The 10024-nt window shown below is 42.9% G+C and overlaps 1 protein-coding gene and 1 long non-coding RNA gene across 2 annotated transcripts in view; one reads left to right on the top strand and one right to left on the bottom strand.

The window, feature by feature from the left end:
- The window catches only part of HTR1E (5-hydroxytryptamine receptor 1E), a 39440-nt gene extending 38691 nt beyond the window's left edge, over positions 1 to 749 (bottom strand). Inside the window, exon 1 of the mRNA XM_017742910.1 lies at positions 70 to 749. The gene's annotated coding sequence lies outside the window, so the exon portion shown is untranslated. The remainder of the gene's footprint in view (positions 1 to 69) is intronic.
- Positions 554 to 1158, top strand: LOC108448793. The gene is made up of 2 exons (XR_001864818.1): positions 554 to 643; positions 745 to 1158. It is a non-coding gene; the product is annotated as an uncharacterized LOC108448793 (long non-coding RNA).
- The last annotated feature ends 8866 nt before the right edge of the window (positions 1159 to 10024 follow it).

Here is a 10024-nt window from a genome sequence, read left to right as displayed (position 1 = left end):
CCGCCCTGGTGCGGGCAGGCGCACGGAGAGAGGGGTGTCGGCGGACAGCGCGCTTCCGAGGGCTGGTACCTGATGCGGGGACTGTCTGGGAACCGAGAGAGCCTGCTTGGGGCTTGCCTACTCTTCGCAGTCCGTCCCTGATCACCCGGTGCTGACCGATGCCGGAGATGCGCTCCTGGAGCAGGCGGGGCTGGAGTGAGAACCATGTGGTTTTGCGAGCGTGTTTTGGGATTGTAACGTTGCGTCCACTCTGTCTGAACACACGGGAGTGGAGTCGCTCTGTTTTGCGATGCATACACTGTACAGAATGATAGATACCCTATGGAAGTACCATAGAGAGAGTTTAGAGGCCATCAATGTCTAAAAATCAAGTAGTGGTTCCATCTGATAAGGACATCATTTTTACTAGTAATGTTAATTTTGTCAAATGCGACTTTGATGCTATATTTTCTACCAAAATAGGTAGGATGGAAGCTTCCCCACATACCAAATAATTTGGATAAAAATGCCACAGGAGAGTCTTAGAAGGCTTCTGCTTTTCTAAGGAAGGATGTATGCATGGGATACAAGGAAAACAAGAAGTGAAGAATGGAAGTAAAAGAACCTCTGCTTTGTCTAATGAGGTTGTCACTAATCAGAAATGGTATTATTATGCACAGCTTTAGAAACTTGTGTTTTAATGTGGAGTGTTGGTTTAAAATCCATTCACTAAGTCTCTGTTCTATCTCTCCCACTTTACCAAAGGAACAGAAAAACTAAAGAGATTTGTCCTGGTGCTTTCTGATGAAGTGTGTTCAAGACTGCTGGAGAGCTCCATGATCTAAAATGAGAGTGGAAGATGGCATAGAGAAAGAGCAAAAGTCTCTGGATCTCATTAATGATGTGCTAATATGCTCCTCAAATTTTGAACAACAAAGGAATGAGATTCCCAGGCATTTTTTATGGTCATCAGTGTTGAATAAAATTTCTGTCTCGGACTTTCCATAGAGTTTCTGCCATCTCTTACTTCTGTTTGGGCATTGGAGGAGGATGGTAAGGCTGATATGTGTTCACACATCAGCCATAACAGGGCCATAATCTTCAGCAGGGCCATCATCATGATTGGTATTTATCTAGATATGTGCATGGTTGAATAAAACAACTTGCTCTCTGACTCCATTCTGATGTGTGTCCCAGGCAGTGACTCTCCATCTCACCCATCTTCCCCTAACATCCTGCAGCCCCAGGTAAAACCAACTTCCAGAAGCAGGCGGTGGTTGTATCAGTCCCACACGGAGAGCCCTTCATCCAGGGTACCAGGCAATGAAAACAGATTTGAAAAATAAAAGCAATATTATGCAAAAATTAGGTATGGAAGGAAGGATTTTAACTGAGACAAAGTGTTCTCGATGAAAGGCACAAACATCAGTCACTCACAGCTGAATGATTTCAAGTTGATCGGAAGCTGGATGCAGTGACAGCCCAGAAAGTTTCACATTAAGTCAATTAAATTCCATTATTCTTTAGATTTTAAAAACTAATTAAATTAATTTCATGTGACTGTGAAATGAGCTGAAATGACTGCCAAAAACTGTTCTTGTGACAGGCTACAGAGGCAGCATTAGTCAGTAATTATGGCACCAGGCTGGTACTCAGGAGAGTTTTGTGTCTTATCTGCCCAGCTCTGCATGGTGATAAGAGGACTCTTCAATTTCCACAAAGTGGTACTGGGGACAAGTACTCAGTTTACATGGTGGGGAGGAATCACCATAACTGGATTATCTCTTACTGCATCCCAGCAATACTCCTCAAACCTGATCAGTGGTTTCCTGATCGTGGTTTCATTTGTAGGTAGATGATGTAGAGCCTGCTGAGTTGTTTCCTTTCAGATATCATGAATGTCTTGCCATGGAAAGGAATATGCCTTTCAGACAAGATTTCATATGCATTTAGGTATGTCTGCTTGCATATGTTCAGTCTACCAAATTTCCATCATGGTAGAACCGTGGATGCAAGGAAAGGCAGTGTGAGATCATCTTGTGGGCTAACCACAGTCTTACTTCAGTTCTGGATCATTCAGATAGAACTGGTCGTGCTGAGCTGTGCTGTTTTGGGCAGGAAACACCCAGCAGGAAATTGCGGGCTGGTTGCTATCTGCACACATTTCTTTTTATCTTTCTTTAATGTATTGCCCTTCTCCTTTCCTGACCTATTCTTAGCATTTAGGTTGCTATTTCTTTCCTAGGTAGTCACTGGACGTGTCACCAGGTACATCTCTGCAGTGCTAGAAGAAGCCACCACAGTGGCTGTCGACTGTGCTCTGTAACCCCCTCCCTTCTGTCTGCAGGGCTGGCTGCTCAAATGCTGATGTGCTGTGCAAGGGATTCATCTGCCTTTAGCTTCTGACATTGTGAGTTAATCATCAGAGTGCAAGCACATCACCTCAGGCTCTCTGTACAGCTAATGGAGAGAAATAGACACCTCCAGAAGGCAACTCATCTCATTCATCTTAGGCATCCTCTACGGGAAGATGAAATGAGCTGCCTTTTGGAGGTGCTCATTTCTCTCCACCGAGTCAGAAGGGCGCCCAGGGTGACTCGCTTAGATAAAGATGATTAACGTTTAGATATGTACAGTGAAGTTAAATGAATCTCACTTCTTTTGAGTAATTCTGGTAGCAATGACCTAGTGGAGATTGAGAACCTCTTTAGACTTTTCTGCATATCCTATAAAATCCTAGCTGGGGGAAAATCTGAGCTGTTTTGCAGTTTTCTAGCAAATAAAAGCAGTGCTGATCAGTCAGGTTAATCCCAGGGCAGCAGGATGATGCTAATTTAGGAGGAAATAGAGAAATGTTGTTCAAGCAGGTTCCAGAAGTGCCATTTTGTACTGGTAGGTGGCTGCTCCCACCCACTTGTCCATCTCTACATGGTGGCAGGTTGCTCAGAAACAGGTGTCTACAGAACCACTCTTGCCTGTGCTAAAACAGGTTCTTGTTCAGCACTAGAGTGATTCAAAACTCATTTTAAGGGCTCTTGCAGCTCTCTCTCTGAAGCACCTTGTACTGGCTATGATGAGATGCTGTAAGAGAGACTCACCAGACACACCACAGTCCTTTTTAGTTCTTTTCTCAAAGCTGCCTCTTTCTGAGCTCTGTGTGACACCCTGTTACCTTTCTAAGGAGATAATTCCCTATGAAAAAGTGGTCTGTTGTCCTGTCAGTACCCAGTAATGCACTGCATTGCAATTACTCCTCATAAGCAAATTAACAAAACAGCACCCTCATTTTATTTGGATTAGCTTCTGTAGTGAACAGTTGACAGATGATACCAAAAATACTAGTGTAAATAATGTGTATTTTTATGTTTGAGCTTCTCAGAAGTATTCTCAGGCTTATGTTTTTCATGGGTGGTCCCTGGCCATTAGTAGTTCTAGGACCCTGATGTATAAACAAAGGCTACTTCTGCAGGGAAAAGCAGAGCTGCCCTTTAAAAAAATGCTGTCCTGATAAATCTACTGAAATTCAGAACTTGGCAGGATCATACTCATCAGCAAGGAGTTGATTGGTCATTAGTTTGCTGTTGTTCTCTTGTCCTTCTTTGTCTACATGTCAGTACTGCAACCTCAGACACCCTGGAGCTGTGATGTGCTGCTTGATGCTGTCAGCACTGCCTTGCTTCAAACAGCAGCTGCAGTGTCAGCTCAGCAGCAAAGGCCTGTCTGGGAGCACGTCCCAAAGGACAGAGACCCAACCCACTCACATCCAGCAGACAAAGTGTTAAGGTCTGTGGCATGCTACGGGCACAGCGCCTTCTGGCTCTGGCAAAGTCTGTTTGTGACTTGTTTATTTGTGCAGTGCTCAAAACAATCATGTATTATCTTATGTGTGTGCCTTACTCGGGGTGTGTTCTTTCCATCTCTCCCAGTGGCACTTGTAAGTGTTTGGCAAATGTCCCCCTTACTCCGTCATTCTCCCTCGGTTATTTTGCAGGCATATTTAGGAGGATGCTGTCTTGTAGCACCTCCCCAACCTCATTCTTGCACAGGCAGTTCATTTACTGCTCACAGCTTGTATGGGATCTGCTTTGTTTAATGCTTTAGAGAGATCTCAATATGATATATCCCAACCCATGCTCCATCAAGGCTGATGTTTGTCACAGGCATATGACTCCATAAGAGCCAGTCAGTTGTCCTCTACGGCATACAAGCTTCAACTCCTCTGAATCTCACCTTCTGAGATGTGGGTCTGCCACACCCCTCCTCAGCCCAGCTTCCCTGGGGCAATGGTGCTGCAGTGCCTTTTCGCCAGGCACTGTGCGGTGTCTGAGGACCCCTCTTCTTTCACAGGGCAGAGGGCTCAGATGACCCAAAGATGCTGTGAGAAGATGGTGCATGTTGACTGAAGAAGTTGTGTTCACTTCTGTTGGCTGTTTTAGAGGGTTTTCTAGAAGACATGGGATGTTAGTGAACCATAATATAAGTTTTCCTGGCATATATATTTGGAAGAAGATGTAAAAATAAGTAAATGTGCTTAAGGGGCTTCAAAACTCCGTAAAATGTACCTCTAGTTTTGATTTTCAATTGTATACTCACTATTGGTAAAGGAGGTGTTGTGGGGCTCCTGTCTGGACTTGATAAAAGACCCCAGTGTTGATTAAACTGTGATCAAACAGAAACCAGAGTACTCTTGACAGAGGACTAAGTACTTCTTGTTTAGATAGCACCTAAAATTAATTCTTGGTTAGTTTTTTTTACTCACAATAAAGTGAACAGAACAGGATGTCTCCTACAAACCCTTTGCCTTATGATGAGTATCCAGTCAATATTTAAACTCCAAGTTTGTTAAGAATTCATTCAAATTTCTTATCATAGTTATTTAATTATTTTGTATGAATGGGAAGAGTCCAGTACAGCAGTCAGTATATCTGAGCACACTCAGGGTTTCTCTGCTGAAACAGGAGTGTACTGAAGTATGCAATTTAGTCCCTTCTTGTACAGTGATTGGATGATTTCCCCTGCTTTTATTTTTCTGTAATTTAGTGTTATTCTGACAAACCACAAAGAAATGCACATAAATCATTTTCATTTCTAGATAAGAAATAACCAAAGCAGTATCTTAAAACTTGGAAGACTGTATCTTCTCAGCTTAATAAAAAACATTTGTGGAGACATCAGGCAAATAATAGTGTTCTGTTATGATTCAAAATATGAACACATAGAAGTTACACAGAAAAGAAAAAATGTGGTTGAAGTGGTAAAAAGCAAAATCAGTTTCACACTGAGCACTCAAAGCAGCTCATGTTTAAAGTTGTTGGAAGGCAATAGCTATTGTTGATAAAATCCTTATGAATAAAGGCATTGTGTTACTCTTTTCCCAGAGAACTTCCCCAAACTTTGACTTATCCTACAGCAGTTCTTTAATGATATCTATCCCACTTCCTGGGGGGTGTGCCTGTGATGCCTGTAAATTTTATGACAGTGTGTTTTTGCGTTGCTGCTGTAACTTTAAGTGTTATTGGGGATGTTGTGTGGTTCTTAGCCTGACTGTAATGGGGATGGACCACTGACTTGGGATGCAGCTTGAAAACACCTCCATTGCTCATATCAAAGGATTAACTGGTGATGTTGATGGGTGATACATAGAGGAAGGGATAATATGTTCCTTTAATAGGGATGTACCTCACTATGTGTTTAGAAGATGAAATGAAGGTGACACTCAATGGCTACAATTTTGTTTGAGTCTGACATTTGATATAGTTGCCTGTGTTGGGTTAATTTAAAGTCTTTTCAAGCACTTTCATGGCAAGAGTTTTAGTTGCACCCAAAGCCTGCTGAAATTGATAAGAAAACTTGCTTAGTTTGTGGGGTCATGGATCACATGCTTGGAACAAGTTATGCAGAGATCATTTCTGCTCAGACATCCTATGTTCCATTCCTGCCCTTTCTGTGACAAATGCTTGAGTAACATTTCACATTACCTAAAACACAGCAAAGGTGGCAATGCCTAGTAAGAGGGTCACTAAATTGCAGGATTTTATCACCAACAATTGAGGATATATTTGGATCTAACAGTGCTGGAAAATTTATGGGTCAAGGAGGCATACAGAGTTTTTGAAAATGTGTTCTAATGTTTTAGAACAGTGGCTGCAAGTAATCAAGCAATTAAATCCTTCCCATATGTCCAGCTGTGGCTGGTCAAATAAGTATTCCCACCACCATCAGATAATGCAAGAAGTTCCTTACACGCTGTGATTCTGCTGTTCCTCTTGATAGCACTGCCCCTCACCCCAAGCTGAGCTGACACTCTTCTCTATAAACTTTCAGGAATGACAGACCCCAGCGTAGGTACGTCACTGTTAGGAATGGGGCTTTTCATGGATCGTGTGTTTCTCAAGCACGCGTGGAACGTTTGCTTTGCACTGTGTTTGTTGATGATGGTTGCCTGATTATCTGCATGGGCTACCAGGTGCATCCCAGCTGCTGAGGGTTGTTGCTCAGTCAAAATCCCTGACAAGTTGACAGCTTTGCTTCCTTCTCATGGCTGTCATGTGATCAGTCTGTTTTACTCACAGCTGTGGCTGGGGAATACAGGGAGTGTGTATGCAGGGCCATGCTAACTCTGGTGCTTTGCTTGTACACACAGAAATAGTGAATGGGCAATGGGTCAGCCCTGTTCAGTAAGGGGGCCATGGTCCTGGAGCTACAAAAGCATCTGAAGATGGTTCCCTCTGGAATCCCAGATTTCTCAGAAACAACTTTATGTGCCACTGTCTATGCCATTTATATCTTTTATATGCCCTTTCTAGGTCCTATTGTCCACCTGTGTGTGTGTGCACTTGTGAGTATTCAATACAGCACACAGGTAAGCGACACAGCCCAGGCATCCTTGTCACAAGGGACACCGTGGCATCACAGAGGGAGAAGCAGAAGTTTGTTTTCTCTGTAACACCAGCAAAGGCTCAAATCAAATGGGATGGGTAGAACATTTCTGCATGTAATTCTGGAGATATTTCGCACTCCATCGCTACCAAGCAGTGTTCTCTTTTCCTAGTCTGCATTCCTTTAGGCTCATCTCATTTAGCATGTGATTATTTAAAGGAAGCAGGTGGAGAATTCCCAGTGAGAGGAATAATATAGATGGAAATGAACTTGTCTGTACAATCAGGCTAGCCTGTTTTAAGAGAATTCAAGCACATATGTTTCATGGAAATTCCAGATACCTGACTCTTCATGCTCCTTGCATCTTTTACATAATTTAGTTGCTCCCTCCCCAACACTCCATCTATCTACAGTGGAAATCAGTAATGACAGAATATTATTAATCTGTCTGGCAGTATAGTGAACTGACTGTACAGTGTCCATTACATTTTAATTTCCTACATTATTAGATCTGTTTATCCCAATTGCCTGGAATCTTACTCTAGACTGCTCCTTCTAGAGCCTAAAACGTCCTCTCATTTCATTTTAGTTCACACACTTCTGGTGGAAAAAAATAGCAGGGATTCTGTCTACTGACAGGAGGACTGTAAGAAAAGCAAGATTTGTTTGGCACCTCTATCACTAAAGTGTTGCCCTGTACATCCTTTGGGAGAAGCACTGCTCAGGCAAAGGTGAGCCATGGACAGGAACCCAGGTGCTATTTAAAACCATAGATGTCTTTCTCTGAATCTTTTCCCTCTGAAAGCCAAATGGAGGACTGACTCAGACTGCTATCGTCCTGCAGCACATTTCCATAATGGATCTAGATGCACAGTAGCACAACCTGACATTTCATTATTTTTAATAGTGCTGTTGCTGGAAGGAGCTGCTGATGTGAGTACACTCCAGCAGCAGACGGAGGTATTAATGGGGAATCACAGCAGCAAGTGCTGAAAGATGTGTGGCTGGGAGAAAAGGCAGTGCTCCTGACAGGATACAGTACGCAGAGTAAGATTCAATTACACAATATTTATATGCCCATACTTTCTGTTTCAGTGGTGTGTAGCTACAAAGAAGGGAGAAAAAGCCTCCTGTATGAACAGTGCTTGACCAAGAGGAGAAAGGACCAGCCCTGTGTGTTTGGTTGTGTGCTGCAGCCTGAAGTTGCTCCTGCTGTGCAAACTGCTGTTGTCAGCTTTTGCAAGTGAAGGGAACATGTCATTCATTTTACAGAGCAACTGTTTTTCTGGATTTGTATGATCTCTGTTCTCCTTCCCACTCTAAGCTTTGCTGCCCTGCCCTGGCTGGAACAGCTCTGCCCCTCTCCCTGCATTGGCTGCAGGGACCCATGGGGTTCCAGCTCAGTATTGGCCAGAGGATGGGCTGAGTGAACAGCACTGGGAACACTGCTGGGTACAACAGGAGAACGTGCTGGATGTGACAGGTACCAGTGCAGGTGCCTGGCACAAGTCACAGATGAAGCCCCAAGGGATGGCTGGGTTTTGCAGGTGATTGAGATGGAGTTACCTGGGAAGTGATTGAAATTCACGGGTGAATGAAAGGGGAATTCTGGGGACTTTTTGGGAGCACAGCCTTGTAAGCCCTATAGCACCTCAGTCACACCATCGGTAAGTGCATCTAAAGCTGAACTTGCCTACATCAACTCTATCAGAAATACTAGATTTGGGTATGAATGTTGCAATATGGGGACTCATGGGGAAGAGGAAATTCAGGCAGGGTTGTCCATCTAGGAGGAGATGGATGTCTTCCCCAGTCCTGGAAAACAGAACTGATGCAGACATCTCCCAGAGAGGGTGAGATGTACCTGGCAGAGAGCTGGGAAGCCCCTAGCAGTAGGAGCTTGTGACGACCTTATGATCAGCATATCCGTGTCCCACTATGAGGCATCACAGGTCAGGGAGGAATACTGAGACTTAGGAAGGGTTTTATTCTCTCCAAACACAAAGGAGGGGATTTTCAGATCCCAGAAGCAGCACTGTAGAGCTACTCCTTACTGTAAAGTCTCCATCACTTCTTTTCTCTGAGGGCCCAAAAATATATTCCCCAGCTGTACGTTGTTCAGTCACAGTGGTGTGAAGGAAAGGCATCTGGATGACCACCAACATGGTTCAGCTGAGTTCTCTGGGACCCATGGGAGAGTGTGGAGCACCAGAAAAAACGTGGAAAATAGAATATGTCCTCCCTTCTGAAAAACGTGTTCCTACATCAAAGCTTTGTCTTTATTTGGTGAACAACAAAAATGTTGTTACCAACAAAGTGCCTTAAGCAGATCAAATTTTGCTATAGTTACCACATTTTCAGTGGTGACCAATTATAACAGGGAAAAATTATCCAGAAAAATCCTGACACCTCATCTCTGAAATATATTTTAAATACTTCCAATACATTTTAAATACTTCTAAATGCTTTGCATTTTCCTTTTACTGTCCTCTTTGAATGTAGTCAGGTAATCCCTCAGCAAACTCATAACTTGACCCTCTGCTAACACCACTTACTGATTCCAATATTGAGTTTTTATAGAAACATGAAAAGCAGTTGATTAAATTTGGATAAATATTTGGGAGGGTTTTTTTAAAACCCAACTCTTGCTAATGCCTTTCTCATATTTAGGTGCCACCTGAGATAGACAAGTAGAAATGTCAAAACCTCTGGAATGGATTACATTACAGAAAGTTCAGTGCACTGCAAGGAAATTAGGAATATTTAATGAGACTAAATTCCTCTGAGAAAGAACAAGATGGGTTGTATGAACAACCCAATCTCTTTGTCACAGGTAAGCAAGTCATGAATAACAAATGGACTCTAATTTAGGAATGTAAATAGAGAGATGCCTGATTTGAGGCACCTGGGTCTAAATATTTTAGGCATCATTATATGAAAAAACCAGGCAATTTTGTATGGTTGTCTGGGCTCATAATGGGCCCTGGCTAAATCTAGTTTCCAATAGCAAGGCTTCAGGGGAGGCTTAATGATGCTGCAAATAGCAGTGCACAAAGCACAGTAACCAGTTACTTCCTTTTAAGTTACACCAATACACACTTCTGCTCTTTGTTCAGATTTTTGTTGTAGAAACACCAGTTTAGGTTATCTGACTGATCAGCTCACA

This window comes from Corvus brachyrhynchos, unplaced genomic scaffold, assembly GCF_000691975.1.
Source record: "Corvus brachyrhynchos isolate BGI_N302 unplaced genomic scaffold, ASM69197v1 scaffold87, whole genome shotgun sequence".
NCBI classification, from domain to species: Eukaryota; Metazoa; Chordata; class Aves; order Passeriformes; family Corvidae; genus Corvus; species Corvus brachyrhynchos.
This window is presented reverse-complemented; position numbering and strand designations above follow the sequence as displayed.